General features: G+C 41.4%; 2 protein-coding genes across 3 annotated transcripts in view; one reads left to right on the forward strand and one right to left on the reverse strand.

The window, feature by feature from the left end:
- The window catches only part of LRRN3 (leucine rich repeat neuronal 3), a 43,660-nt gene extending 17,838 nt beyond the window's left edge, over nucleotides 1–25,822 (reverse strand). For both annotated transcript variants that reach the window (XM_083574498.1, XM_083574499.1), the window contains exon 1: nucleotides 25,395–25,822. The gene's annotated coding sequence lies outside the window, so the exon portion shown is untranslated. The remainder of the gene's footprint in view (nucleotides 1–25,394) is intronic.
- The window catches only part of IMMP2L (inner mitochondrial membrane peptidase subunit 2), a 460,855-nt gene that overhangs the window by 183,216 nt on the left and 250,377 nt on the right, over nucleotides 1–27,262 (forward strand). The gene's annotated exons all lie outside the window — the stretch shown is intronic.

Consider the following 27,262-nt stretch of genomic DNA (forward strand, 5'->3'; position numbering starts at 1 on the left):
GAATAAATTTAAACACATCTAGACAGTGGCGTAGCGTGGGGGGTGCAGGGGGGGCGGGCCGCACCGGGCGCAACATCTGGGGTTAGGGCAAATCCATGGGTTAGGGGGCGCAAATCCACGGGTTAGGGGGCGCAGATCCACGGGTTAGGGGGCGCAAATTACTTGCCTTGCCCCGGGTGCTGACAGCCGACGCTACGCCACTGCATCTAGAGTATCATAGTACAACTATATTCCAAACTACTTTACGCAAGTTAATGGGTTAAAACTCTCTCTCTCCCCCCCCCTCTCTTTCAGCAGAAATTTCTTCCAGAAACACACAAGTACACTTTATTTCACTCTGTATGTGAGTCTCACAATCACTTTGGCTGTAGGCCTTCTTTGCCAGTCCCCAATAGGTACCCCCTCCATGTGAAAAGGCAGATAATTATTTGTTACTGGCATTCTTGACAACATCATTTTGCAGAAATGATGCGGGGTGGGGGGGAGAAATAATGATTGGAATAATTCATTATTACTTGTTGATTCTTGTACGCCAAATTGCCTCTTTCAAACATTTGTATCTTCAGTGTGCTGTGATGGAACTAATGGGAATAGCAAAACCGCCACCACTGTTACATCTAGGGGAGAATAGATTGTGTGGGCGATAGCTACCAAAGTTAAATGAATCAGTTTGCAGTTAAGTCAGCACTTAGAATCTAATCAAGGTCTTAAACGGCAAAGGCTTGAATGGGGTATCTGCAAGCTTATCCCACTCCACACTGCAGAGGTAAAAGAACAATCACCACCTGTATCTTTAGTCCATCCTGCTTCTATACAGCTGCTTGCACCTGAATACTGAAAACTGATAGCTGCTTCCTACATTGCATAGTCACAAAACTTAGGTTTGCCCTCTAGCCTATGCCTAGTGCAGACTTCCTGTTTGTTCCCAGGAGCCTTTAGTGGTTAATGCAGATTGGAGTCTTCAATAGGACAAGTTCTGTTATTTATTTAATCAATTTATGAATCACATTCCACATGAGTCTCAAGGTGATTCAGAAACATACCACGAACACAACTTTAAAAGTTTCTTAAAAACTACAAAGAACAACTGGTGATAGATTGAAAAGCTATAGAGTAAACCACCAAATAGTGACATTTTTACCCAGCTGAAAAAGCTTTCTGAAACAGAACTGTGTTCGGCTGTTTCTGGCAAGTACAAATAGCAGGTTCCTGTGTCATATCTAAACAGAAATGTTGTTCCACAGAACCGGGGCAGCCACAGTGAAAGCCCTGCTCCAAATTACTGTGGAATGGACTTATGCTCTTTTGGGAACTTTAAGGAGAAACTGTGCTACAGAGTGCAGTGATCTGCTGGGTATATAAGGGATAAAGCAGTCTCTCAAGTAATCTGGTTCTGAGCCTTTTAGGAACTTAGATGTTAATGCCCAAACACTGATCTTGGCCGGGGAGCAGACTGGCAGTCAATATACCAGGTGGTAGTTTGCCCCCACAAGTAAGTGAGCCTCTGTATTTGCAGTAAAGGTACCCCTGACCATTAGGTCTAGTCGTGGACGACTCTGGGGTTGCGGCGCTCATCTCGCTTTACTGACTGAGGGAGCCGGCGTTTGTCCGCAGACAGTTTTCTGGGTCATGTGCCCAGCATGACTAAGCCGCTTCTGACGAACCAGAGCAGCGCACGGAAATACCGTTTACCTTCCTACCAGAGCAGTACCTATTTATCTACTTGCACTTGACGTGCTTTCGAACTGCTAGGTGGGCAGGAGCTGGGACCGAACAACGGGAGCTCACCCTGTTGCGGAGATTCGAACTGCTGACCTTCCGATCAGCAAGCCCTAGGCTCTGTGGTTTAGACCACAGCGCCACCCGTGTCCCACCTTATTTGCAGTAGCAGGGCATAAATTTCTAAAATATATAATAATAAAATAAATGCCCAAATGAATCTTGAACTTGGTGATCCAGTGGTCAAGTAAGTTAAATGTCAATTGAGATGCACGATGGGGTGTGTGATCTACCCCTCTCCAATTCATGCAAAAGTCTGCATGGATTTATTCATTCCACACTCCCATTATACCTACAGTGGTACCTCGGGTTAAGTACTTAATTCGTTCCAGAGGTCCGTACTTAACCTGAAACTGTTCTTAACCTGAAGCACCACTTTAGCTAATGGGGCCTCCCGCTGCCGCTGTGCCACCGGAGCACAATTTCTGTTCTCATCCTGAAGCAAAGTTCTTAACCTGAAGCACTATTTCTGGGTTAGCGGAATCTGTAACCTGAAGCGTATGTAACCTGAGGTACCACTGTATTTAAGTGAACAATTTGTCCCATTCCCTCCCCCTCCTCTCCTGCAAATTGTAGAAGTAACATGATGGAGCTTTATGCCACGAAAGCTCTTTGATGTGCAGAGAACAGTGTTTCAGAGACAAATCTTTGGGAAGTTTCATTATAGCTATCAAATTATGCCTCACTGGTTTTTAAATAACAAGTCTATGCCTGTGACATTTAATCAGAGCTAGAATGGCATTTATAGAAACTCATAATCAGGATTATTATTTTACTACTTCCACCAATTAAAATGTGTTGGGTTTTTTTTTTTTTGGTCCCTTGAAAGACCATAAATACAAAGTCCTTGTTATTCTTGCATGTAGTTTTCACTTACCTTTGAAACAATCCTATCTTAAAAATATTTAAATATTTGTTTGGGAAAATTAATTATAAAATGCTTTTTAAATGTTATATGCAATACAGAGTAATTTTCAGGGGTTTTTTCTTTTTTAGTAAAAGGGAATAAAAGTTTGAGACCACAGCAAACATTTACAATGAAAGGTATTTTCAACTGAAAATATGCTTCGTCTTGACTTTTACTACTGTTAACAGTTTTATCAGATGATGGTTTCAGAATTAGAGAGAGAATATTTAATGACCTGATCCTGCAACCTGCTGTGCCAGCACATAAAGGCAGAGGGTGAGGCATAGGAATTGCTATGTTTATGTCTGAAAATGTGCTACAATTTTGCCACTGCAATAACAACCTTCTGCCATTTCTGCCAGCTGGTCAGAACTAATATAGAGGCTAATGATGGGTTACTCCAATAATTGTATTTCTGTGAATGAATGTAGAGAGCCTTTTCTGAGTTGGATCTACATAATAAAACATCATTTTATTACTGTCTTACTGTCCTCCAAATCCCTTCCAATAGTATTTGCTTTCTTGAACTACCCTAGTGTCACCTTAACTTGTCCACCATTAATGCATGACTGTACTGCATCTTATCTGCTAATCTTCACTTTCCCCCCTTTTCAACACTGATTGACAGCCTTTGGTGCAGGAAATGTATCATTCCTAAATTGTTTAAGTGCTTAATGTGCCATTGATCTTTTCACAGAATGTGAACACAGTCCAAAGCTCCATGGAGCTAAGGATCCACATGGAGATCCATGCAGTCTTACAAGCTGGTCTTCTTTATTTTGTTGAACATCCCATAGCATAGAAAAAAAGATGGCAGTAGCTCAGTTAGCAGAGCACATGGTTTCCATGCAAAACAGCCCAGGTCTAACCCATGGGAACGTATTGTATATCCTTCTGGGAAAGACTTCTGCCTGAAACCCGGGAACACTGTTGGTCAGTGATAGAAGTACTGAGTTGGATGAATCATTGGTTTTCCTCTGTTTCCTGCATTTCTCTGTAATGAGAAGTATGGTTCTCAAGAGTGTGTGTACATGTATATAGCAGAATTGCCTGGATGGTAGGCTCTGGAGAAAGAGCACAGCAGTCTCCTGCAGGCAGAATCTGTTGTTCTGCTTTGACTCTGTATGCTTTGCCCATTCAGAATCAGCATGTGACTTTTTCAAGGCATGGCGATAAGCATTATCAGTTGCTAATGTCTGTACCACAAGCTGCTGAGTTGCAGGAACTGGTACAAACCTATACTTTAATAGCATTTAAAAGACCTTAAAATATTCTTAATTCTAAAATATTAAAAAAGATATGGGTGCATATTTCATTTTCTTAATATCTCCCAAATGCATTTTTAAATGTTTGATTTAGCAGTGATACAATGCATTTTAACTAGTTGAATAAGTAAGGAACAAAAGGATGCTTTAAGTGCAATTTCCGAAATCGACAAATGATATACTAGCTTACCTTTGGTTATATTTTATTAGGATTCACATCCATGGTAATTGTTTTCCTTCCTCATACACTAAGTAGTAGTTCGAATAAATATATAGCGTATTAGAAATGCCATTAAGCAAATGATTCTTCATGGAATTGTTGAATGAAAGAATGAAATGAATTCTTTTCTAAACACAGCACAAATTTCCCCAATTATTTTTGAACTGATTGTTCTGTATTGTAGCCCAGGGGAGTACAAACATGCTATTTGTATGGGCTGCACTCTTATTTCTTCAGTCTGATTGAATTAAATACTAGAATAATAATTTAATCATCTACTTCTGAAGGTGATCCACTACGACAATGCAATGTTTATATCTAAAACAGTGCTTCTCTCTTCTGGCTTGGTGTTTAAAGGGTTTGTGTATGATGCTGATGCTGATGCATGCTTTGATTACTAAGTTTTCAGTGTCTGTCATTTGTTTTGGAAACCATCCATCCTTGCGTATTGTCATGAGATATAGCTCATCAATTGAATGGCCATTTCTGTCTTTACAAGAAAAATGAGACAAGTCAAGAAAATAGAGGTAGCTGGTTGGTGTGAGTGTTCCTGTTGGAATGACTATGCAAATTGCTGCTGCTATTTTTGACATGGATGTTTTTCTGTCTAAATGTCCACCAATGGTGTTTTGTCAGAGATGGTGCTTCCATGTTGTTATGTTGGCAGGAGCAGTGAGAAGCTGCCAGATTTCTCTGCTTCTCAGCCCTTGTCCTTTTCCAAGCATATCCAGAAGGCAACAGAAGCTTGTCCATCTGTTCACACCTCACTCTTACAGTAGGAGAAGGGGGAATCTGATCTTTACAGCTCGAATTTCAGAGCTGTGTACAGAACAGAAGCATGACAGATGACAAAGAAGGGAACACAGTGAGACCAAAGATGGATAGATATGCCAGATGGGAAACTTGGAAAATAAGACACTGTGGCACTTAGATGAATCAAAAAGGAGACAATCCAAAATCTCCTTCCGTTCTTGAAGAGGTGTAGTGATCATGATCAGACCAAAGCCCCAAAGTTTGGATACATGCAAGAAGAGGAAGAAATGATACGTCCTCCAGTATTTTCAAGAAGGAAGAAAGCTATTATTCTATAAGCAAAACTACTTTTCTGCATGGAAGTTTACAGCAAGAAGAAGAAGAAGAAGAAGAAGAAGAAGAAGAAGAAGAAGAAGAAGAAGAGTAGTAGTAGTAGTAGTAGTAGTAGTAGTAGTAGTTTGGATTTGATAGCTCGCTTTATCACTACCCGAAGGAGTCTCAAAGCAGTTAACATTCTCCTTTCCCTTCCTCCCCCACAACAAACACTCTGTGAGGTGAGTGAGGCTGAGAGACTTCAGAGAAATGTGACTAGCCCAAGGTCACCCAGCAGCTGCATGTGGAGGAGCGGAGACGCGAACCCAGTTCACCAGATTACGAGTCTACCGCTCTTAACCACTACACCACACTGGATCAACCCAAAGTTACAATGTTTGATTTGGAAAGTTCTTTAATCCCACATATGATGAAATTAGGTGTGATTGTGCAGTGGAGAGGGAAAGGTCATTTACTTTTCTTTTATGTTTTCTTAATACTAAAATCTGGCTCTGGAGCTAAACTTTGGTGATTCCTGACTCAGATTGTCCTGGGAGCATTTATCTCCTACTAAAGTGGCTCTTCCACTAGTACATTCTTCAGAAACTGTTGGTTCCTAGACTAAGTGGACATAATGTGGTAGAATAAAATCTGTTTTATAGGATGATAATATGCTCCAGAGTGTTTGGGGAGTCACTTTCATGTCTCGGTCTAGATCTAGATCTGAGTCCCTTCTAGAGTCCAGTATTAGGCCTCATACCCTGAATCTCTCATAACTCGCATCGTCTGGAGCTCTTTATTCTTTTGACTGCTTGTTGAGCTTATGCAGACTCCTTTCCCTTCTTCATGCAATTAATAGTTATAGTCGGTGTTCATGTATTTAAAATTTGGAACCTGGGCGTCCAGGTCAGAGACTAAAGCTCTCAGACATGTTTGCATCCCGATACTTTTTTGAAAAGGTAACTGCACATTATCCACAAAATGTGTCTAATTGACACATTTTGCATGCATTCAGTTCTGAAGGCATCTATGTGTCTGCCATAGAATGACTTCCGCGAAAGAAAAATATTTGAACTTTAGAGAAAAACTGTGAAAAGTGTTGCTCCCGTGTTTGACCCACAGCAGGGTATCATAGAGCTTAAGTGGGTCATCACAAACTCGTCTTGCTAATTTTAAAAGAACTCAAGTGTGACAAATTGAGTCTGGATCCAATCTATAAAATTGAGGAGGAGGTGTGGCTATGGACTTGCGGAGTTCAATAGAAATAAGAGTTGCAGTCCACAAAGCTCCTACATGTATACAGAAGAACTTGCCTTTTGGTAGACTGCTCCAGGTTTCAGTCACATAGGCAAAAGTATCCTAGTCCAATATTCCAATTTAAGTCAGGATCCTCGCATATAAATGCTTAAAGCACACAACCTACCTATATTAGCTTGATATAACCATATTTTTCATTCATTTGCCATGAACTCAGTGCCAGGAAGCCACAGTTAATTATAGCCTGCCATTATATGCATACTAGGAAATTGTGGTTAATAGTTAACCGTGGTTAACTGTAACTTCCAAACAATCCAGAATATGAAGCCATGATTTGATGTTGGCCTGTGTGGAAGGCAATAATCATAGTTCCAAATTCACTTGTAACAGGAAACTATGGTTAACTGTGACTTTCTGGTTTGTGGAAAAGGTGCAAGGAGCTTGTGCATATCTTGGCTTCTTCAACCAGGATTTGATTGTGTGAACCAGGTCACTTTCTTTTCCCTGGTGCTGCTTCCTATTTTGGCCTCAAATGTGGAACAGGGCATGTGGGAATTCTCCCATCTGGCTGTGCCCTACAGCATATTATGTTCCTTTTGTGTTGTATAAGACTGTTGTATTAGTTTATGAAAGGAACCAGGACTGAGTTAATGTAAAATAGAAGGGTGAATGTAGGAAGACTGAATGAACTTACTCCAGTGAAAAAAACCTGTGGAACTATGCTAGAACGTTTTGTTGGGGACTGTCTGCTGGATCATGGGCATATCAAAGACATTTTTCTCTCCAGTCTATATAGGAAGTGCAATTAACACAGAGAGAGGTATTAACATTTACTCAAAATGAATGAAATATATTTTACTTGAATGAATGCCTGTCTCGGATGGTGTTTCCAAGAAGGGAAAAAAATCATGGCTCAAGCTGGGATCTATGCTGTCACTTTTAATTATTGTAATTACTATACAGTAGAGGAGTTTCATTTTTAAAATTGTTTTTACTTAATCTTTACTTCTTGTCTGCATGCTGTCCCTCGCTGAGTAAAAGGAAAAAAAAAACAATTTAACATATTATTATGGAGTGGTATGTTTCTGTGGGAAATACTTAATGCTCATATACAAATGAAAGCCAGTTAAAGACGAAAGATGAGAAGACCCCAAGATAGGTTTCATTACAAAGGATTTCATTTTCTTGCTGTTTCCTAGGACCACATCAGAACCATACATTTAAAGCACTATTATACCTCTTTAACAGTCATAGCTTTCCCCAAAGAATTCTGGGAAGTTTCATGCTAAGGATACTGAGAGTTGCTAGGAGATCCCGTATTCCCTTCTCAGAGGTACTGTCACCAGAGTGATTTAACAATCAATCCCTCTTCCCAGGATACTTTGGGAATTGTTACTCTGTGGGGCTAATAGGAGTCTCCTAACAACTTTCAGCACCCTTAACAAATTAATTATTATTATTATTATTATTATTATTATTATTATTATTATTATTTTATTATTTATACCCCACCCATCTGGCTGGGTTTCCCCAGCCACTCCCAAGCTATGATTGTTATGATAGAGCCACAGATATGGCATAACTTTATTGATCTTTACAACTTACACAGTGTAATTAATACTGGACAACTCATCCAAACAGTTCTAGCTCCAGGTTTTGTAGTGCCCTGTCTTTTTCAGTGATGTTCCCTGCCTTTCTCTCTGGGCCAAGTCCAAACAACTACCTAGACGGAGAGTGCCCAGCATTTGAAGGATTCTGCTGTTTCTCCTCACTCTTGTCCAGAGCCAGATTTAGGTTAGATGAGGCCCTAAGCTACTGAAGGTAATGGGGCCCTTTATATGCCCAGCTGTCCTTTGTCAACAACAAATTGTTGCTGTTTTTTGTGTTGAATATATGGTATATGGTAATTTATGGACCTAATAGGTATCTAGGGTGTGGGTGGCGCTGTGGTCTAAACCACAGAGCTTAGGGCTTGCCGATCAGAAGGTCAGTGGTTCAAATAACTGCAACGGGGTGAGCTCCCATTGCTTGGTCCCTGCTCCTGCAACCTAGCAGTTCAAAAGCACATCAAAGTGCAAATAGATAAATAGGTTCCGCTCCGGCGGGAAGATAAATGGCATTTCCGTGTGCTGCTCTGGTTCGCCAGAAGCGGCTTAGTCATGCTGGTCACATGACCTGGAAGCTGTACGCCGTCTCCCTCGGCCAATAAAGCGAGATGAGGGCAGCAACCCAAGCGGTCAGGGGTCCCTTTACCTTTAACTTTAATAGGTATCTAAAGCCATTTGCACATAACAAAACAAGTATTTTATCAAAGTAATAGTTGAACTGAAATACAATTAAGAAGAAGTATATTAATAGTGAAATGGGGGGGGGGTGCAAGAGAGTGGGGCCCTAAGCTATAGCTTGTTTAGCTTATGTGTAAATCCGGCACTGCTCTTGTCCCTGCCCAGAAGGGGAAGGTAAACAGGCAAAGACAGTAGAGTGACTCCTTCATGACTGACAGCCTTGGCAGGTACCCTCTGACATGAGGCCTGAATCCAAAGCCGAGATTAGTCACAGCAATAGGGAAAGATAGGAGTGTAGGGACTGATGATCTGGTGCTCCTTGCACACAAATAGCTCAAGGAAGTGCTGTTGCCTAGAGGCATGAAATGGTGGTAGATGGTGGTGATGAGCAGAAAGAAACTGCTACAATTAAGACCTTTGTCTCATGTTGAGTACCCAGGCTATGGGTGAACAAGGAGATTCCACCACAGTTGAGACTCCTGGGACCAAGCAACCTAAAGCTGGCACTAATTTCAGTCCCTTGTTTAGCCTGGCTTGCTAGTACAGGGGTCTAAAGTGTGCTTCAGAAGTCTTGTGTTTGAGCTTGAATCCTGAGCCTTCTATATCAGATTGCAACTATTTCCCCCCTCTTGGACATATAGGCTGGTATGTGGTGACCATGTTTAGATATTCCGTTCATAAGTCTGATGTCCCAACCTGCACTTATCTCCACAGCAAGATATTGAGGGTGTTTTTCTAGGAATGTTTGACCATCTTTTGGCAGCTGGAAAACTGCTTACAATCTATTATTTCACTGGCAATAATCTTAGTCTATGCCTTTTTGTTTTTAGCTCCTTTATGCAGTTCCATTCCTCCAAGCTGGGCTGCTTGCATTCTCTTAATTATCTTTTTAGTTGATAATGAATCTGGATGAATCTCCATATTGGTAGTAACTCCAGTTGAGAAACCTACTTGGCACAAAGATTCCATTTCAGTTGGCAGGATTCTCTACCAGATCCACCCACCCTAACGCCCATAGCAGCATCAATTTATTGAGTGGTTTTCAAAAAGCACAAATGTAGCAAATAGAGAAACAGAGGCCAGCATTGTGATGAGCCCGCAAAGTGAATGCCTTTGCAGTACGGAATCCCCCTGTTCTAATGTCATAATGAAAAGCAGTTCTAAGATCTGCCCTTTCTCACAGGTCTGCCTCTTGAATCTTGCCAGCCTACTAGGAATCAGCAGGACAGGCATTAGCAACCCTACAATAATTTCTCTTACTTTATGAAAGGGCACAGTGGAAGTAACGTTCCCATTTTACCTTCTGTCAGGCTCCTTTGCATCATCACTTAGCAGTAGTCACAGATAGGGCCATCACCACTCCCTTTCTTTCTTTCCCTACCTACCCCAGGACCCACAAATATTAGCCATGGCAGCAAGAAGGGACGCAGCGGTAGTAGAGGCTGTCCCTGGCAGAAATGGACACAAATACTGTGTGTTTCCCACAAGGGACATGAAGTCCCTGCCTGTGGTACTGCCATTGCTGCCTTACCTTTTCCTTCCTTGGGAAATATTTGTGGGCTGATCAGGAAAAGAGGTGATGGTAGCAGAGGTAGTAGCAGCTACTTCAAGTGAGTGTTTTGCACACCCTCTCGTTAAGCGTGCTGAAAGGATGGAGCCCCTTTCAAGGCAAATGGAAAGGATTCTTGTGCATTTCCATTCCAGCAGATGGGGCAGAGCTTTGGATTTACTATACAGGGATGTCCAACCAGATAATAAAATAATAATAATAATAATAATAATAATAATAATAATAATAATAATAATAAATAATAATAATAATAAATTATTTATACCTTGCCCACTCTGGGTGGCTTCCAACAAAATATTAAAATATGACAGTCTGTCAAACATTAAAAGCTTCCCTAAACAGGGCTGCCTTCAGATGTCTTCTAAAAGTCTGGTAGTTATTTTTCTCTTTGACATCTGGTGGGAGGATGTTCCACAGGGTGGGTGCCACTACCGAGAAGGCCCTCTGCCTGATTCCCTGAAACTTGGCTTCTTTCAGCGAGGGAACCACCAGAAGGCCCTCGTCGCTGGACCTCAGTGTCCAGGCAGAACAATGGGGGTGAAGATGCTCCTTCAGGTATACTGGGCCAAGGTAGATCACTGCCAGTCTATTTATAGAGGGAGTAGATGGCTGTCTCTTGGAAGCTGGACATGCCTGTACTATAAGGACTACTCAGGATGAAAGCTTGCAGTGAAACATGAACCCAGAGCCTGAGAGAAGTTAGCCTTTGTAGGATCAGAAAAATTCTTGCCAAAGAAGGGCACACAGAATAGCTAGGTAGTCTAGCAAATTAGCCATTTGAACAAAAGTAGATTAAATCAGATCATTTGGTAAAGGCTTTATACTATCACAATTCAATTTCTATTCTACCGTATGAAAGTTCTACCAATACAGATAGTTCGTTCCTGGTTTCCTATGTAGTTATTATGAAATATGTGTTTAATTCCTTGTGATTTATTCCCATGTCTAGCAGGTTATTAAATATTAAGGAAGCTAACTCTCCTTCATTGAGAGGAATACTTTTTTTTCCTAACAGTAGGTTCTTCCATTTGCTGACTTTTTGCACTGTTATTTTCTTACAACAGTGGGTGGGTACTTAGTACAGCCCCACTTAATCAACACCCAGTTATCCAGAAACTGATTAACAGATGATTGCTCAAATCCTGTAGAGCTTTGCATCTTGGAATGCCATTTCCTGGTGATTTGAAGATTGAGACATTTTATATGAAATCCTGTTTTTGTTTTACAAGAGAATTGGAGGGGCAATTGAGGACAGAGTAGATGGGGGCTGAGTAGAGATTCAAGTACAGACTCAGGCCAGGTCTCTGCTTTAGAATTTTGTTTCAGCTCCAAGTTTAGTTCCGTTGCATAAAAGATCATCATGCATTTGCACCAATCTCCCAGCTTTGTCTTTACAAAAGATTGGTTGAAGCAGGAATGACAAAGTAAATGGAACCAATCCTTTTCCTGTGTTCAAACAGCTGAGTCCTCTAGCAGTACAAAACTACTGCTGAAGATCTTAATTTTCACAGAATCACAGACTTGTAGAGATGGAGGGTCATCTAGTCTAGCACCCTGCAATGCAATAATAATACATAGGGCTCAAACCCCCAACACTGAGATTAAGAGTCTTCAGCTGGGCATTGCTAGTCCTGGAGTCATACTGTGCTTCAGAGCCCACATTTATTACCCCCAAGCAGACGACTACAGCTTTGTGGTAGCACCAAAAATGTACTTTGAGTTGCAAATTATGTTCATAGCAGAATAGTCATGCAACAATGATTGTCCAGATCTAGTCAACAAACATTATTTCTATGCCGAACTGGTTTTGTGAGCAACACCACAGAAAGAACGAGATTTTACCCATATGTGAGATCATGTTGACCCATGCTTTACCCATTAAAGTACCAAACATATGTTCACCTGAGTGTGATGCTGTGGCATTTCCAGTGAGCATGGATTTCTCATTTCTTGCCCACAGCATGGCTGCATGAAAATATTGACTTTATACTAATGCGGGCGCAGGTCAGATACGAACAGCTTCCTTGAACTTAACTTATGGAAAAGAATATGAGCAGGTGAAAATCCGCAAGTAAAGAAAAACAGAGGAAAAGCCCATATGAACTTAATCTTTGTACCTGCCACTTTTCTGTATGGGAAGAGATAGAATTTTCTGATATTGCTCATTTTAAAACCAGGGGTCGGGAACTGAACACCCTGTTACATTCTGCAGGGGTGTGAGCCTGTAAGAATAAGAAAGTATCATTTAAAACCTGGGAAGGGGAACCTGTGACCCTGTTGGACTATAATTCCCATAATTCCTGACAGTTACCTGGGCTGGTGGGGACAGATGGCAGTTAAAATCCAATAACATTTTGTTCTGCCTTACTGTATGCTATTGATGTTGATGTTTTCATTTACATTTTATTGTTATCCACTCTGGAGTTGTCAACTACCATAGATATTTTCAACCTTTTCAGTCCCCTGGACCCACATTTAACCCAAACATGCATTTAGGGGCACATTTCTTAAACTTTTACTCTATATTTGCATGGTGGAAGTGCTCCTGTTGTGACACACCTTGGATCAGGCTAAGATTCAAATACCCCAATGATCTATGATTAAGAGTGGGGTAGAATTTTTAAAAAATAAAATAAATGGATGGCCACAGGTTCTCCATCCCTACTTTAAAGATTTCTGTTTCTAAAGACTTTTCAGAATAAAGTGCTTCAAAAGGAGAAATGTCCCTGTGGTTTCTGTGGTGTTAGTGAAGGATCATGAGCTTTCAAGGCCAACTCAGGATAGAAAATAAAAAGGTGACACAAAAAATGTAAGATAGAACAGAACCACTGGATCAACCAGCTTTTCACAATCCTGGGACAGGCTATCTGATATCCCAGGGATTTAAAACCTTCAAAGAAATACTTTGTGGTCTCCCTAGGCAGCTGATTCCAATGTTTCCTTCCTTCCTTCCTTCCTTCCTTCCTTCCTTCCTAGTTCATTACTAGGAAACACTTGTGAAATCCACACCACCACCACCACCTTCAGGGACTCTATTTGTTTCCCCATGGGTTCATATCCACTGTGCTTGATTGATGGATAGCTATTGGGTAAACCACACCTCTGAAGCAGTCCTTATGCTTCGATCCAGCATGCCGAAATTGGGTCAAGCCAAAGTGATGAGCTTCCCAGCAAGAAATGTAATATAAAGACCAATAAGGGCCCTGTTGCATGCAGTAGAATCAAAGGGAGTGATGCCATTGCTAACTGAAGGTGGTGTTGAATCAAATGACAGCAATTCTCAGGCCACTCTGAAAATTAGGTAGGATGCTTTTGACGTGCTACTGAGAATTGCATTTTAATTATTTTGTTGTTGCATTTGTTTGCAGTGTAAAATTTCCCCAATAACAAAGTTCTTCACAGAACCGTATCAAAATGTTGCTAACATGGAAAGAGAAATCAGTAAAATAAATGAAAGCAGGGATATTTATTGTTAAGGATTCCAGACTGAGTTGGTGCCATAATAGAAAGCAACTACAAATCCTGTTCCATTGTGAGAGTGGAATGGGCCACCCCAGATCTCCTTCCCATCTTATTCTACATATTGATCCATCAAAATTTTATTCCAATCTTTTCCTAAGGAGCACATTGTGATAGACAGGGCTTTCCCCAACTACATCCTCACAAAAACCCTGCTAAGTGGGGTTAGTCAGAGTGAGTGTGCCTGGTCAAAGCTGCTCCAGGGAGTTTCACATTTCAATGTGAATCTGAACCTGGGTTTCCAAAGACTCTAACCACTGTATCATGTTGACTCTCATACCATGATTATACCATGATATAATATTGCATTTTAGAATGTGGTATTTGAACATCTTTATACTAGTTCAGTCACTCTGCCTTCCTATTTGCAGGTATAAAACCGTTAGAGTAAGACAGAAAAATAATAATAATTATAGACATGGTTCCTGATTCCTGAACCTTTTAATCAATAAGCAGATGAAGGAGGGGAAGTGGGTCCCTGTTTCTTATGTCAAAAGGTGAGTACTGTTTAAAAGAGTCATTTTAAAATATGTGCATGCTAGGCTGGAAAAAATATAGTGCAGTACTTTCTGTGACATACTTGCCTGAGGAGAGTTTTACATAGTATTCTAAAAAGTCTTATGTATAGGACTTAAATCTTTTTGCCCCCAGTTAGCTTGGCTATGGAGAAGAGGCAAAGCTTTATGAACATCAAGAAAGCTTTAGAAGGTTTCAGAAATTGTTCTAGTTTTCTCGCGGACAGGAACTGGGTCTTCAGATCTTCCCTTCTATAGATCAAGTGGTTTATCTTTGCCTGATCCCAGAAGGCAACTGCTACAATTGCCTTCCTGCCTTTATAGAACCTATGAGACAAAATGTTTTTTGTCCTAAACTCCTGTGCTGTGCACCTCAGTACTTAGGCACACTTTCCTTGGAGTAAACCCCATGGAACACAATAGGACTTGCTTTTGAGTAAACATCGACTGAATTATGTTTGATGTATTGGATATTGGGCTAGCTTATATACAATTACCATGGTAGAATGAACTCTACTTGCCTACTTTCCTCCCTCCCTCTCTCATACCTTTGTATCCAGGTAAACATCCTATTAGATTGAAATGTCTAACCTTTAAAAGTCTAATCACAGGGCTGAAATCATTCGTCTTAATTTGTTTGCATTTTTAAATGAGAGGTGCTGAGGTTTGAGCCTGCCATAGAATAATGTCCTTTGTCCTAGTACCCCATGCCATTAATACAGTGGTACCTCGGATTAAGAACTCAGTTCGTTCTGGAGGTCCATTCTTAACCTGAAACTGTTCTTAACCTGAGGTACCACTTTAGCTAATAGGGCCTCCCGGTGCCACCGCGCCACCGCCGCACAATTTCTGTTCACATCCTGAAGCAAAGTTCTTAACCAGAGGTACTATTTCTAGGTTAGTGGAGTGTAACCTGAAGCATCTGTAATCTGTAAGGTACCATTGTATCTTACAAATATGAGCTGGCTACAATGTTTCTGTGGAGCCAAAACACTCTGCATGTGCTCCAGTGACCTCTGTTTTCACAATTGCTTCAAGTACCCCAGGACTTGGCTTTTAGTGTTTAAAACAAGCTCCAGTTAAGCCCTAGTGGTTCAAATCAATACCTGAAGGCAGATATAGACTGCAGTCATCAGCATGCCTGCTTCAATGCCAATTGGATTGAAATACGTTGGACTAACTGTAAAGTCAATTTTGTTCAGGATCGCCATGTAGCAAGGTATGTTTATTGAAATGACTTTTTACTTTAGTTACATTATACTAACATATGTCACCACAGTAATTGAATCACTTCTCCTTTCTTCATCTTTCTTTCACTTCTCTCTTCTGCATCTTAACAATGAATCCTGCCTGGTTCTCAAGGTCCAGGGTAGTGGCTCCATAAGCCAGTGGTTAATTTTTCAAGCAGTCCTGGAGGGTCTTCCCAGGGTTATTTACTATTGAAAAACTATGCTCTTCTTCATAATGAATTCCACCTAAGCTTGGCATTCAAGATGGGGGCTGACTCTTAAGGTCAGATATAACCCAAGCACTATGTCAGGCCAAGCCCCTTGGTTTGTGTCTTTATGGGAATTTTTGACATATTGCCAACCTATCCTACTCCCAGTCGCTATAATGAGGGGTTGCTCTGTGCGCTTCCACACCTTGTTCCTACTCAAGGCTAGATTAGACGATAGGTAAGCAGGATGAAGATACAAATGACTGCTAGAACCCTCTTAATTGGCTGTTCTCCGGACAAACCAAATTGTGCCAATAGGACATTGCTTGGGGGTGTTAGGCTGGTGGTAAGACAGGGCGAAGGAAACATCATTGTTGAGAAACAGCTAAATTATCCCTTTCCTCCATAACAGTGAGGTTGTCTGAGTCACATTGCCTGAGCTTTGCAGAAACCATAAACCCAGAAACAGTGCTTTTCCTGGGTTGATCCTGCATGTACCAGACGGCTTACTAACAGTACTTGCCTCCTCTTAATTTTTTTTAAAAAAATCCTACATTTGTGTCTTTGACTACAAAGTCTGAGTAAGTCTTTGTAGACTGCAAAGTCTTCTTTTTCTGTTACACTGTTGTTGCATGCCCTTCAACATTTCTCTGATGAAAATAGGGATGTCCTATTCCATTATTATTACTGTAACTATAACTAACTAACTATAACTGTAACGATAACTAATATACCCTACCCATCAGACTGGGTTGCCCTAGCAACTCTGGGCAGTTTCTAACATAAAACATAATAGACAAAAGCATAATAAAACATTAAACATTAAATGCTTTCATATTGAGGGCTGCCTTCAGATGGTTCAGGGGTCGGATAACTCCATATCCTCCAACATTTCTCTGATGAAAATAGGGATGTCCTAAGGAAAAGTGGGACATTCCAGGCTCAAATCAAAAACTGGGGTGGCTTCTGTAAATCTGGGACTATCCCTCTAAAATAGGGACACCTGGAAGGTCTGTTGTTGTTGGAGAGATGAGGTTACATATTTTTCTGTAGCATGTTCTCCTTCCCTCCACCTTCATGGCACATTTTCTTCTAGAAAGGAACTGTCAGAGGGAAGCTGCTTTATTTAGGGTCATTAGGTTGTGGGTAGATGAGAATTAACTGTGGTGAATCAGGCAATGCTACCTGTCAGCACTAGACTGGATCCATCTAGTTAAGAAGAAAATCTCTTGGAGATTTGACTTGTCAGATATCTGCTATTAGCCACACACATCTCTGACACGTTCACAAATTATCCATGTGAAATACGGATGCTTGGCAAAATCCATGACCCCTGACTGTTGGCGCTGTCAGCAAATGTCTGTTTAGAATGAAATATTTTAAACTAACTTTGGGGCTGACTTTTCACCAGGCCCTGGGGAAGTAGCTTGCTCTCTTAAGGTTTATGCCATTACAATTGTCACATGTTAATTGCTAAGGGGATGTGACATATCATCTTTATGCTGATTTGTGGAACGATTCCATGCTTGATTTGTAGACGATTCACATTGTATGTATGTTTCACAATCCTATGTATGTTTCCTCAGCAGTAAGTTCTGCTGTGTTCAGTTGGACTTAGTCCCACATAACTGTGCTCACACTTTCCTGGGGTATACTTCTGAGGAAACATGCATAGGATTATGAAGAATGGCTGCAGCTAGGAACATGCCACTGCCACTAGGAACATGTGCTTGGGAGTTATGAAGTGATGGACGTGAGGCAGGAGTTGATAATGCAGGTGAGCTGCGCACAGGTGAGCTGAAAGCAAGCTGCTGGCCAGCTCTGTGGAGCCTCCTTTTATTGACACAAATATGCAAACCAGGCAGATACATTTTGGGCTGTGACCTTTACACATCTTCCAGTCCCGAGATTGTGGGGTGGTACAAAGTTATTTTGGCACCTGTTTCCACTGTGTCATTTTCCCTGTGCATAGTGTATGACGAAGGAGACAAAAGGTCTCAGAGACAAAGGTTACAGACAGGGCACCACAGACTACTGAGATCGCAAAGGGTTAGACAGAGGGTATGATGTTCAGATAGCTGTGGCTTTGTCTGTGGGGGGGGTGTGCCCCGCCACCCAAGGTCACGCGGTGCAGGCAGACTGTGGCTGCCTGCGGGTGGGGAGTGTGCTCCCTCCGGACCCCACTGCCCACTCCGCGATCATCCCTACAAGTTATCCTCATTGAACTCATTGGGATTTACTTTCTCACTTATGCCTTAGTAAGCGTGCATAGGATCGGGCTGCACGTGTAGCAATTTGCTGTACATTCTTTTCTTGCACTTAGCTATTGCAAATACCTACATGTGAACTGAGCTTGTCCTGCGCAAAGGCATCCAACTCAAGGCAGAAAATGAAATTTAAAAAGCAAGGATGTTAATAAATATAGAGATTTTACAGCAGAGACCACCATGTTCTATATATAGCAGAAACAACATATAATTAAAAAATCTGTACTTTCCACAAAATGAGGTTTGCTGGAGGCAATCAGTTTTAGCCAACCTCTGTTTAGGGTTGAAGCAATTACTAGGTCTACGCTTATCGGGGAAAACATTTTAACTTGTTGTTTTGCCCTTTCCTCCACTCTTCCTAGGTGGTGTTGGTGGGGCAGAGCCTCCCTTAGTCCTTGACGTTGATTCAAACACTCCCCTGCTGCCTTCTTGCATAGGGAACACAAGGGGATTATTTCTGCTTTCTTTCCTTTGACACTTCCTACACTGTTGTAGCTTTCAATTCTAAGTGGAGTAGTGAAGCAATTCCCAGTGGATATTTTTGGTAGTTGTTCATATGTAAGTTACATGCTGTGAGTCTCTAATTTATTCAGCAAGCCATTGCAAAAATTGCCAGGCCCCTAGATACAGCACTGTGCAAACAGTCATTTTTTTCCTTAATGCAGGTAGCCAGATATCCAGGGAATTCTCGCTACGGTTGAACCTAACCTTTTTTCCCCCTTACAAAATGTTTTGTAGATTATAATGCATTTTCTTGCACAGCAGTTATTCACATGACAAGAGCCTCCCGGTAAAGACTCCTGGGATAATGCAAGTAAATAGTAGGCATTTTGAAAAGCTCCCCCCCAACCCTCTTTAGCATTTTGTTCAACTATTGCAGTGTTTAAATAGAGATTTTTTAGCAGCAAGGGATATGGGTAAGTGGTTTCTTTTTCGCTTAACATGATTGTAACAGATTCACAGATATGTTATTCTGAGCTGTTACCCAGCTTGATATAAATACTGTGGAGAATTTTTTTTTTATCTCTAGAAGTCAGCAGGCTTTTGCCAGAATGGAATTTGGCTTATGCCTTTTCTGTGAACAGCAACAGTTGCTCATAATGTCGCTGCTTTACTTTAATGCTGATTTTCTTGGATTGCATCTTTTGTTTCCACAAATACAGACAGGCATGATTTGGCAAGGAAGCATGTAGGTTAGGAAGTCATGGACCCAGTTCAGATGTTCTGTGGTCCCATGTGGGGCTTGCAACTTGGCAGGGACTGTGGGGAAGCACTGATTGTATGAGTAGTGGTTTCCATGTGCGGCCACCATGATTTGCAGAGCTGTATCGCATGCCCCCCGCCCCTTTCGATGCTGCTGTAAGGCATAAACTATGGTAGCACTTGACAGACCCTATGTTGAGGTGCCCATTCATAAATTGCCACCTACAGTCTATTCCTGCCAAGTCATTGACCTGTTGGAGCAATCAAAGCAATTCCATGGAGGCCACTAAACTTCTAAACTGAGCCTTTAGCCCTTGTGATTTTCAAACATTATATCTTGATGGTGGTTCTATCAAATGTTAAATCTTTCAAGGCAGTCACCCATGCCATTTGCATTTTAGTTAATTCAGCTTGCTCAAACTGCCCCAGCATTTCACATCACAATATACCAGGTATATACTCTTATACCAGATTGTGTTGCTTGATGAGGTGGAGTGCCCTGACTGGTACCCTTGGTTGTCACAGTGTTCTTCAGCTTTGGATTCCCAGATGCTGTGAGCCTGTAACTTCCACCATTCCTGACCAGTGGCTAAGCTGGCAGGGGATGATGTGAGTTGTAGTCTATCAACAACAGGGGACCCAAGGCTTGACCTATAAGAAGCACATATATGCCATCAGCTGGTGTGTATGCTCTCGTAACCTCTAGATTAGATTACTGCAATATGTTATACATAGGGCTGCCTCTGAAGAAACTTCTGCAGATTTCAGTGGTCAGGATGCTCAGTGAGGCAAGACAGTTTCAGCATATGACACCAATCCTGGCCCAACTGCATTGGCTGGCAAATTGTTTCCAGGCCCAATTCAAAGTGCTGGTTTCGACCCACAAAGCTTAAATGGCTCAGGACCACAATACCTCAAGGACCACCTATGCCCATACAAACTGACCTGGATCTGAAATCATCATCTGAGGTCCTTCTTAGAGTGCGTTCTCCTAAAGAGGTTTTGGGAGTACAACATGAGAATGGGCCTTTTCTGTGGTGGCTCTTGGCTTGCGGAATGCTCTCCCCAGGGAGGCTCGCCTGGTGCCTTCATTATACTGTATCTCCTTAGGTGGCAGGTGAAAACTTTTCTCTATAACTAGGCCTTTGGCTAATTAAAAAATATATATGGCCATTTAAACTTTGGGGTGTGTGTATTGTTTTTGTTCATTATTATTGTATTCATTTTTTGTTTTTATCTTGTAAACCACCATGTGATCTTCAGATGACGGGTGGTACGGAATTTTAATAAATAATAACAATAATATGCATAAGAACTGGGCATGGTGTACAGTCACTACACCTTATGGAGAATGCGCACATAACCTGTCCATGTAGAGTAGTGTTTCCCAAACTTGGGTCTCCAGCTGCTTTTGGACTACAATTCCCATCATCCCTAACCACTGGTCCTGCTGGTTAGGGATGATGGGAGTTGGAGTCCAAGAACAGCTGAGACCCAAATTTGGGAAACCCTGACATAGAGGGATAGGAGTCTAGGTGGGCTACGGGCGGTTATCATGCATGTGTCTGATCCAGGCAAGCACCCGAAGCTGCCATTACCAGTTGCCTGCCAAGGCTCTTGTGCCAGCTGGGAGACTGCTGCCAATTCCACTCAGGTGGGTCCACTCAGTAAGGAAGAAGAGGTAAGGGTCCCAGCAAGAACGCTTTGCCCAGGGGCCTTCTGAAACCTAGAACCAACACTATGTGGCAGTATGTACCACAGAGTATGGAAAGAAGCACCTCTGTGTAGATGGAGAAAGGGACATTGCAAATTTAAAGGTGTGCAATTATATGAATATGGTTACTTTTGTGAGGAGATGGCAAATCTGCCGCTGGGCTACAGTGTTCTAAATTGAGAGCTCATGTGATATAGTGTTATTCTAGATCAAACAAACAAAAAATACAGCCACCCATAGAAAAGTGGCGTGTCAGGAAGAAGGCTCTGCTAGAGTCCTTTTCCTTGATGACTACTTTTCTCTTTGAATGGTTTTTTTTTTTTTAAGGTGGAACGTTTTAATTATCTAAGCATCTACTTGCAGTCTGCTGTGGGACAGCCTACAAACACGCTTACTGCTCTTGTTATTTCTTATAGTTTCCTATAATAAATGGGATTATAGTATGCATGTTTGCTGGGAAAAGATGTCAGAGCATTCAAATCCTAGTTAGCTAAGGTTTCAAGGAGGTTGCTACTAGACACAGATGGAGCTTTGTTCGTCTTATTTTGTAACTGGCAGAGTGGTTGCTGATTGTGTGCCAACCTGAAAAGGCCTAGAAATTCTCTCCAAGGAATGAGAAAACTATTCTAAATCACTCCAATATGGCACTGGTGAAGGTCTGATGGGACTTGGTAGATAACTCTGGTTTGTACTACACCACGACTGAGATCATGTTTCTATGCTCTCAATGTCTAGAGCAACACCTAGTGTAACCCAGAAAGGAGGAGGAAAATCATCCATCTGTTGACTAATGCATCAGCTGCAGACAAAGAATGGCATAAATGATGTTTTCTCATTGACCAAACCTTTCAAAAAGCAGTACTGATCTCTAATCAGTATAAACATATCAGATTACTTTTTCAAATTGCACAGGCCAGCATTTCCTCTTTTCAAGATGAATTTGACCTTGCTATAATTGAACTTTTCTGTGTTACTGTGATTTCTCCTCAGCTAGGGTGATTGCATTCTGTATTACCTTGAGTTAGTTCTGGTTTTCATTAAGTTGTAGTATTAGACTAATATTATTGTGCCAACATATTTAAAAGTCTCTTACAAGTTCTCTCTTTTTGAACACGTTTGTGCAAAACACTTTATAAATTGTACCATTTTTCTTGTCACATTTTAGAAGTTTAGTTTGGAAACAATCAGCTTCTGACAGTGGGGTAAAAAGTTTTTGATCTGTTTTTCAGCACCAGAAGTTGCCATTAAATGAGGAATTCCCAAAATTGCTGCTTAACTTGCCTAAACTGTATTTTTTTATGATGCTGGAAAGGAAAACCATAGTGTTTTATCAGTTGCCACTTTTTGGATAATATTACTTTTGCTTTTTTTAAACACAAGCTTGTCTTATCTTCTTCTCTCACAAGAGTTAGCACTAAAGTTAGCTATTGAATGAGCTTGTATGTGCATGCTCTGTTGAAAAGTTGCAGCAGCCTTTCTGGCTGTGGCAACAGATGTTTACTACTATGTATTAGTCAGGAACTGGTTGGGAGAAAGCATGTGGGTCTGTAATTGACTGTAATTCAAGTCCAAAGATTGGGTTACGTCCATATGCCTGATGAAAATTGAGTGTTTTGCTGGCATGAACCAGTAGCACTCCCTCTCTTCCTCCTTGCAGGGGTGATATTCATGAACACAGCATTTTGACAAGCTCACCTCAGTTAACAGCTCCAGCATGAATTTCATACATATCTCAACAATGAGCATCATCTTTTTAATCTTTTCAATAGAGAATTTTGGCGTAGTACACTGGTATCACACCAGCTTCATCTAGAAGAGGTATTAATGGGTACTTACCTACCTAGTGTGTTTGTATAGGCTGCAATTTAATAAACAGGTACCTCTCCAAACCACATGTACCTGGTTGTTCCAAATGTACTGATACCACTACCAACTCTCTGGGGAGAAAAAATTTAAACTCACAGGCTTGCAGGCAGGTAGTCGTCCTTTAACATTATATATTATCCCATTCTTCCAGCAGGGTTTGCAGCATGTTCTTCAAAAGACAGGATCACCTGTAACATTGGTATATAGCCATGGCTAAAACTACCTTGATTGTTCTTTGGACATGCATGAGTGTGGCTCCTTGCTCTTTTTTTGCAGGGGTGATATTCACAAACATGACATTTTGAGAAGCTCTATGGCATACTACCACAGCATTTGCCTATTTCTACACCACTGCTATGTGGAACAAGGTAGCCTAGACGTAAAGTGACCAAAGTCAGCTTAGAATGTTATTGACTAAATAAAAATGAGCCACAAAAGTCCTGAGTACGTATCGGGTGCGGGCATTCAACCCCCACTCCCCTTGACCCTGCTTTCATTCAAGCGGTGCACTAAATACATCACCAAAGATGCAGTATGATTTATTTCATTACTGCAGTGTAACATATTTGCATGAGCTGAAAGCCGGAGGGTTGCAGCTCTCCTTGAAAGAGGGAAAATGTGCTCGCCAAGGTAGATTTCATGCAATGGTTGTTTGCTTCTGGGTGATGAATCAGGCTCAAGGGTTCTTTTAAAAAGAAAACACACACACACACACACACACACACACACACACACACACAAGCAAAGCCGCTGGATTTTATGCAGCTTCTGAAGAATGACAAGCAAGCTTGCCAGTAACAGGAGCAAATGCATCACCACCTTTCCTAGCCTGAACAGGGAAAGGAACGCTGCCTTAAAACTCATTCATTATCTGAGGGAAAATCAAATGTGGTGGCATATTGCCGCGGCTGCTTTATTGCCATCATTTAGAAAGGTCAACTGAATTAATCGACTTCTCGCCAAACATACTGTTAAGCTCCCCACTTCCTGACATATTTATGAGAAAGTGACAGGTAGGGAGAAGATGACTTGTCGTTTCTGCTGGGTTTCTTCCCCCCCTTTCAATTTTACACTGCAGAACCAAGATTAACTTTCGGGTTGGAGTTGTCCAGGAAAATAGCTGCTTTGGCACTGGGAAGGGGGATGGGTATGGGAGAAGAAGTTCCCTCCGGTGTTTTACATGGGAAGGAGAGGAGACGAGGGATCCATTTGAGGAGATGTGTGGCTCCTCAGTTGGTTTCAAAACATGTGTCCACAAACTGTATAAGGTCTGTAAAAAATAAATTTTAAAAAACTATTTTTATCATATTATTCAGCTGCTGTTATTTGCTATTTCTCTTTCCCTCATTGTGAAGTGATACCTCTTAACAGATATATTAATGGGAACCTTTTATTATTATTATTATTAATAATAATAATAATAATTTCTGCTGTTGTACTTTAATGGCTGTATTATGTTTAGGGATGTAGCACGTGTTTGCTTACATTAGATATATTAATCTCTCCTTCTCTCTCTGTTTTACACACACACACACAGGCTAGCCTGACAAGTCAGTTTCCATTACCTACTTTATAGGTAGGTTGTCGTCTGCCTTTATTCTCAAGCAGACCATTTTGCTGATTCCAAATGGCAATGCTGGTCAAAACGGGGCAGAACTATTAGAAACCAAGGTTTCCCCCCACCCCCTTTTAAAAGGAAACACTTCTGAGCTTTTCTGTGGGGCAGGGGGGAACAGGGTATATGATAAAGGGTCAGAACTCAGAGTGTTCTCCAGTGAAAAATGCACTTGCTGGCATTGTGTTGTGATCCTTTGAATGACCACAGAAGCTTAGACCTCTTCTGGTTAATGCTGTCCTTTTTACCTTGCATATGTCAGTTCCAGCTGCAACAGACATTCCCTACTGGCCTTTCTGACTGTCAGGGTTGTGTGTGTGTGTGTGTGTGTGTGTGTGTGTGTGCTTGCGTGCATGTGTGTCTATAAGTCATTTGCCACAGTCCTTAAAATGTAGTCTGGCAGAAATTCAATAACTGTTTGCGATATTCTCATTCAGCCTTCTTGCTCGGTGGCTTTTAGCTCCCAATGTGACATATAGTGGCATTTTGCTGTAATCCAGCTATTGGAAGCAGGTTAAAAAGGCAGCCCGGCGTCTCATGTAATTGGCTCCCAAACACAGAGAAAGTGTGCTGTTTTATTTTTTGCACTGAAAACCCCGAGAATCGGATTATACAAACATACTGCTTTTTTTTGTTTTTGTTTTAGCCGAGTAAAACACCCATCTGAGTGAGTGTCCTGCAAAAAAAAATAAAAAATAAAAATGTTTTAGATTAATGAGGATTTGGTGGAGGTGGTGAGAAGCTGGGAGCACACAGGGGTTCCTTTGTATTTCTCTCTGAAAGAGTAAAATGTGGAGGAAGGGGGGGAAGAAAGTCTCTAAAGGGTTTCAACTAAAGCGGAGAAGAAATGCATAAATAGTATACAGCATCAAACCCCCCCCCCCAACTTCCGATAAACAAGGCACTTACCTTGCAAAAAGAGTAGTTTCAGTCCTGGACGCCTCCTGCATATTTGAATCCGTTAGTTCAGGTGACCACATACCGCTGGTGTGATGCTAAGGAGACGGCTCTGGGCACGCAGAGATAGGGCAGGCGATGGTTGTCTCTATAGATCCTGTAATAGGAGGGAAATCTCCGTGCAGCAGGCTCAGATCCTTTTACTTTGAGCAGCGAGCTCTGTGTCGCTGGCTGGCTGTCGGAAGCTCACAATCCAATGCAGGAGGGGGAGGAGGAGAAGAGAGAGGAGGGGAGAAAAGAGAGATGCTCGCTAGCTTTTCTTCCTCCTCCTCCTCGTTTCCATGGTGGTTACTGGTGCATCGTTCACCCGATCAGTTGTCACACTGACATGGTGCTGCCTGCTCAGCGGTCATTAATAACTGAATACCCTCCACTCCCCAGAGAGCAGCCAATAGCCGGAGAGTGCCAAGACGTAGCTGCTGGGGTCTGGTTGGTGGAGGCAACCTGTCTGTTAGATGACATTGCTGCTTAGGGTACAAATAAGCGGGGGAAGAGACCCATTCTCGGCTTCTCGGCATTCTTTTCCCAGACACCAAAGAAAGAGGCATGATTGGATGCGCTGGGCTGTATTTAATGGGTTTAGGGCAAAGACCGAGAGAGCGTTCAAAGAGCATGATCCAAACTAGGTAAATCCCTTCTCAGGCTATGCAAACTCATTAGTAAATGAAAAAGCATTTCTCTCTCTCTCTCTCTTTGCAGAGTTGTGATCTACTTGCAACACCTTGCACTGTATTGCAGCTTCCATATGTTCCACCCCCCTTTTAATACCTAGGTTTTTGCTTGGTACTGACTGGCAGCCAAATCCATCTTTGCTCATTTCCAAATATGGAGTCACTAAGCAAGCAGCCAGAGAATCGGCAGAATTAGTAAGCAGATAGGTACCCACAGAAATGGCGAGTTTTGTTTCTCCTCCTTATGTGTACAGTTCATTGGATAGCTGTAAATCAGCTGGGGGTTTTTGAGCCATTTTTCTTCTTCTTTAGTTTGTTTCATGCTTTTTCTCCATTTCTAGGCAAAGTAACCTATCAGAAACCTAGTCTGAAAATTTGCAGAAATATAGGACGGGCTCTAAAGATATGTTCTTAGTGCAAAATACAAATCTGCGTTCGGTTACTTCTAAAAATAGTCGGATTGCAAAATATTGCTTGCAAGTTCCCCAAGAAGTTTTGGTAATCAACAGGTCAAATCTGAGAAAGGGTTGGATTTACTGTACACATTCACGGATATAGCCCAGCTTTTGGGAGGCCACCCTCTAGTGGAATAAAATAAAACTTCTCATCTGTTTTCCTCAGCATGTCTTGGACAGTCATATGTAATAACAACATTAGGAGTTTTCAGTGACTGCAAGCATGACCTTTTAAATGAAATTAATAGTAGAATACTGTAAGCTACTTTTTTTGCATGTAACAAACACACATTTAAATACAAAAAGCTGCTGCTTCAGTAAGATGACATACTTCCATTGTTATACAGTTTTACTAGCACTGCAGGGTGTTACATTCTGACTTCATTGGAAAGTTTTAAAGGTGGATAGTCAATGTTTCACAGCTCAAACTGGTGGTTTTGAACTTTTAAAATATTATCTAAGATCATTATCTAGGTGCTCATATCTCTTGTATTGCCTTTCTAAATCATTAGGATTAAATATAAGCAATCATGTGTTGCTTTCTGAATTATGTCATTCATTTCCCCCCCCTAAAAGAAAAGAACCCTGTTTAATAGGATAATTCAGAGAAAGCTGGCTTATACCAAGTTAGAATATTGGCTCATCTCTGTCAGTATTGGTTGCACTGGGGTTTCCCAAACTTGGGTCTCCAGCT

This window comes from Podarcis filfolensis (assembly GCF_964270895.1).
Source record: "Podarcis filfolensis genome assembly, chromosome: 10".
Taxonomy (NCBI): Eukaryota; Metazoa; Chordata; class Lepidosauria; order Squamata; family Lacertidae; genus Podarcis; species Podarcis filfolensis.